The 5,269-nt window shown below is 48.8% G+C and overlaps 1 long non-coding RNA gene across 1 annotated transcript; it reads right to left on the bottom strand.

The window, feature by feature from the left end:
- Window positions 1-3,089: 3,089 nt before the first annotated feature.
- On the bottom strand, window positions 3,090-3,896 carry LOC121600950. Its single transcript, XR_006005926.1, has 3 exons — window positions 3,594-3,896; window positions 3,339-3,512; window positions 3,090-3,245 (listed from the first exon to the last, which is right to left on the bottom strand). It is a non-coding gene; the product is annotated as an uncharacterized LOC121600950 (long non-coding RNA).
- Window positions 3,897-5,269: the final 1,373 nt, after the last annotated feature.

Genomic DNA, 5,269 nt, shown 5'->3' with positions numbered 1-5,269 from the left:
TCCTAGCGTGTGATAGTAAATGAGTATCAAGAATATCTCGATACCCAAACTGATTCAAATTACCGTGGATTCGCATCAACGGACCCATGCCATAGTAGGAGAAGCATCCCCAGACCATGAGACTACCACCGCCATGCTTAAAAGTTTTGGAGCAGTATTTCGGATCAAGAGCACAATTAACAGGGCGCCGAACCAACCTGCGTCCGTTCGACCCCTGTTGTGACAACTGCGTTTGTTTACGTTGGCGAAACCCCACAACTTCTATTGATCGTGCGAATTTATAGGGTTCTGCGATAAAGGTCGACGGAGGGATACAGTGCACTCCATTTTACAACGACGGTAGTGATGGCGGTGGGGAGAAAAGGGATAAATAGCCCCGAAATACGCGCCCTCGAGCTCTTTGTACGCCACAACACCAGAAGAGAGGAATAAAGACTAAATTTGTGATTTTTTCTTCCCAGTAAATATCTACATTTTCTCCTATTCTTTTGGTATTTCGCAACATTTCACAAATTTACCTACACTGTACGGGATTTCACTCGGTTATTCGTTAACTACACTAGCGTATGTGAATCTTCACCAAAGTGTTACGCAGAAATCGCACTGAAGACACTTATAAATCTCTTTTTGAGAGTCTAGTGATACACCGTGCGGTTTAAACCAGTGTCGTGTAACGATCCCGTGGTCGTCGAAATCGTAAAAAATATACGCGCGTGGAACAATCGTGTATAAGTCTCACCGTTGGGAGCAGCACAAATTCGCGAGTGACCCTTTTCGACAGGCAGTGAAAACCCGTGGTTGCGGAAAATGGATGCACGAGCAGAACAGGACGCAAGCTGTGAAGTGGTAGAGCCACAGCAGCAGCTAGGCGAAATGTCCGACATTTCCCCGGGAAGGCGCGTGAGCGTCGTGGAAGATGCGGCAAAAGATGAGGTAGCCTCCCAATCCGCGAGTTTTTCCCACGGCATGGAGGTTAAGAAGAAGCGCCTCGAAATCCTAAGGAGGAAATTTGAGGTGGAAAGGCTCAGAAGGAGCTGGAGCTCCAGCTCTGCGAACTGGAGCTGGAAGAAGAGATTCTGACCACCACAGTCGGATAAGCGAATACGCAGAAAAGACGGAGATCTGGATGCGAGAAACAGATCACGTAGGAGCCACTGCTACTGCTTATCGCGATGGCGGCGACCGCTTGAGTTGTTCAACACCAACTCCGGTTGGAATCGGACCGACAACGGTAGGTGCAACGCGGGTAGCTACAGCAGCAGCAGTCTCAACACAACGGAGTGAAGGCGCGATGGCGAAAGCGGATCGAGGTCATCAACCTTCAACTCCGGCGTCGGCTAGCGTTCCTCCGGATTACGACCGGACCATGGCGGTAGAACAAGCCGCTGCAATGGAACGTGAGTATGCGCAGTGGAGACGTGCGGTAGAGGACTCCATTAAGGTGCACCGCACCAAATATTTTGGCCAGTCATGTGGGGCTGGAGCAGTGGCGATGGCGGCACCATGTAGTGCCAACTCCTCGGTTAATCAACTACCCTCTACACAGAGCGCATTTGTCGAGGCATCCTTGACGCCAAGCCGAAAGGCGGCGCGGGAAAACACCCCCAAGGAGCTTCCTATATTTTCCGGGACGGTAGAGCAATGGCCGTTATTCATATCAGCGTATGACCGATCCACGGCGGCGTGCGGTTTCACCGATGAGGAGAACTGATTCGCCTCCAACGAGCACTTAAGGGACCGGCATTGGAGTCCGTGGACCATCTCCTATTGCTACCTGACGGTTTAGCGGATGTTTTAGACATCCTACGGTCGGAGTATGGCCGGCCAGATCTGATAGTGGACAGTTTAGTGGAAAAAGTTAGACGGCTGCCACCAGTTAGATCGGAGCGGCTAGAGTCACTGGCAATCTTCGGGAAGGCGGTGCGCAAACTGTGTGCAACAATAAAAGCTTCCGGACTAAAAGAGTACGTTTGTAATGTGACACTGCTGAAAGAACTTGTTGCAAAACTACCAGCAGAAAGACGCCTAGAGTGGGTACGTCACAAGGTGAAATTACCAAGAAAGTCCGTCGTAGAGTTTGGAAAGTGGTTCACAGAGATAGCGATTGCCGCGAGCACGGAAGTAAACCCTTTCGAAAGGAATCTCCACGTTGAACAATCACGATCACAGCCAGCTCGAAAAGCACCAATGGACAACCATCACTTGAATGTTCACGTCACCAGGACATGTAAACTTTGTCACGACTCGTGCCGCACACTGACTGATTGTGCCAAATTTTGTGAACTCACGGTCCGAGAACGCCGTGCATATGTAAACAAACATGGCATGTGTAGCACCTGCCTCGGAACACACAGGGGTGCATGTTTCGTGAGGACACGTTGCCGAAGAGAGAGCTGCCAGGAAAACCATCATACACTACTTCACTGTGAAAATGAAACACCAAGATCGAGCAATAGCACGCAACACTCGGTAAACACTCACTTCATCACTAACACTAACCCGCTTTTCCGATATGTTCCCATAATAGTGCACGGCGAGAAAGGCACGGTAAAGACCTTCGCGTGCCTTGATGAAGGTTCATCGGCGACATTCGTTGATCGTGAGCTGATAGACGAGCTGCGTATGGACGGTAAATTGCACCCAGTCAGTTTGAAGTGGACTGATAACACGACCCGCAACGAAGTCAGCTCTTTGAAGTTATCACTGCGAGTATCGGGTTTAAGCAAAGGTGCTTCGATATACAACCTGCCAACGGTGCATACCCTGAAAAAACTCGAACTTCCAGCGCAGACGCTGTCGGTTCAAAAGTTGAGCGAGGAGTATCCGCACCTCAAAGGGCTTAAATCTCGTCCTACAGCGGAATAGTGCCGCGCATCATTATCGGCATGGATAATGTTTACTTAGGGAAGCCGTCGCGATGCATCGAGGGTGACATACATGAACCGATCGCGGTTAAGACCAGGCTAGGATGGACGGTGTTTGGTCTTTGTTTCTCAAACGCGCTTGTTGCTGATGTCGCAAGCAATGACCGTCATAACGGCATCTGTAAACGTAAAGGAAATATGGTCACGGATAATTGTATACAGAAATACTTCCCGTGCGATACGAAAGGAATCGAAACAAAACGGGAACAAGGTGTCCGTCCGCACTTCGCAACACTGCAGCAAATTTGCCCCAGCCAAACATTGTTCCGGAGGGACAATGAACTACAGCTTCCTTGCAACCGCGAGACAAGGGCAGTGATACTTAAACGGGATGGAAAAGCAAATGGTGGTAAGAAACGGGTAAGGGGTTGGATTTCTGGCGGTTGGAATTGTGCAAGCTATGCACTTTCTTACACAGTAATATTAATCCGCGGGTTGCTAGAGCTGTTTGGAGCGCTTTCTCGTTTCTTTAAAGATCCATTGCAGGTCCGTTTACTATTTCCGTCACTTCACGACAGCGTCGACGACAGCAAACTGGCGGAAAACCGAAATGATTCGTCGCTGGTAGTGTGGTTTTCCCCGGACGATCTAAAAGTGAAGGTGGGAACGATATGGACCAGATGGATAAAAAGCACCACGCTCCCGTACAGCCGTATACGTATACAATACCTGCCAGAACAGTGGAGCGAGACAGGAGTAGCGAGAGAGGGAACTGTATCGGCGCAGCCGACGGGACTAAAACCCGAGTTTGACTGTATTAAGCAGTCCAGTCGCAATCTAGCGATCAGATTACGAGGGGACCAATTTATTTAGAACACCTGGGGAAAAGACAATGTAAAATATGCACAATTCTAGTCGCGTTTAACAATAGAACCGCGTGGCTAAATGACAGTAGCAGGCGTTACGATCAGGAAGACAGAAAACAAACGTTAGGGAAGTGTAACGCTTGTGAGCGTCGCACTGGTGGGGAGAATGTTGTGACAACTGCGTTTGTTTACGTTGGCGAAACCCCACAACTTCTATTGATCGTGCGAATTTATAGGGTTCTGCGATAAAGGTCGACGGAGGGATACAGTGCACTCCATTTTGCAACGACGGTAGTGATGGCGGTGGGGAGAAAAGGGATAAATAGCCCCGAAATACGCGCCCTCGAGCTCTTTGTACGCCACAACACCAGAAGAAAGGAATAAAGACTAAATTTGTGATTTTTTTCTTCCCAGTAAATATCTACATTTTCTCCTATTCTTCTGGTATTTCGCAACAACCCCTGTCGATTGAATTTCGACTCGTCTGACCACAAAACCCTGCGCCAATCCTCTTTATCGAAGAACATGTGCTAAATTGCAAATAACACCTGTGCGTTTTTATGCGCAGGTGTTAAATTTGGCACTTTGCGTGGCACTCGCGCGAGTCGTTCGTTCTGCGAACTCGATCGTTCTGCGGTTAATGCCAGCAGCCGCCATTCGCTTAATGATATGACGCTGATAATCGGTACAATGTTTACCTCGACCCATTGTTACTAACATTGCTTGCTTGGACCGTCAAGAACGCGCTGGTTAAAAACTTGGACACGACTGATGCCGTGCACTGCCTGCGTTCTGCTTTTATACGCCATGAATCACATCGTTGTCGAGCAGCAAAAAAAAAGCGTATGGATAAAAACTATCAATGAGTAAGCGAGGGAGCATCTACCCATTCAAAACGAGAACAGAATACTGCCGCGCTCATGAAACAAAACGCCCATTGAAAAGAACAACTGCGCGCCTGCTCAATGCACGCACAAAGTTTCCCATGCGCACATTACGTTCAACGCAGAGATGCACGCAGGCCTTTCAAAGGCGTGCACTGGAGAAACACCTGTGAGGGAATGCCGAGTTCATTGCTATTGTGCGCGTTTCCATTTCGCACCACTGTCGCATTCACATTCATGACACAGCACACCTGCGTTCTCGTCCCAGGAACAAGCGCTGCTGTCGATGCAATCTTTAGCTTTTATCCAAGTGTGTACGCTGTTTCACATGATAACACACATTATCAGAATACTTTCAACGCAATATGACATCATGGCAAGCTACGTTTTTCAGACACAAACCCACACACACACACACACACACACACACACACACACACACACACACACACACACACACACACACACACACACACACACACACACACTCACCCACACACACACACACACACACACACACACACACACACACACACACACACACACACACACACACACACACACACACACAAAACACACATACACACACACTCTCACACACACACACACACACAAGCGCGCGCGCGCACACACACACACAAACACAAGTAAAGTG

The sequence above is a fragment of the Anopheles merus genome, unplaced genomic scaffold (assembly GCF_017562075.2).
Source record: "Anopheles merus strain MAF unplaced genomic scaffold, AmerM5.1 LNR4000013, whole genome shotgun sequence".
Taxonomy (NCBI): domain Eukaryota; kingdom Metazoa; phylum Arthropoda; class Insecta; order Diptera; family Culicidae; genus Anopheles; species Anopheles merus.
Note: the sequence above shows the minus strand (reverse complement) of the source record. Positions and strands in the feature narration are given on the sequence as shown.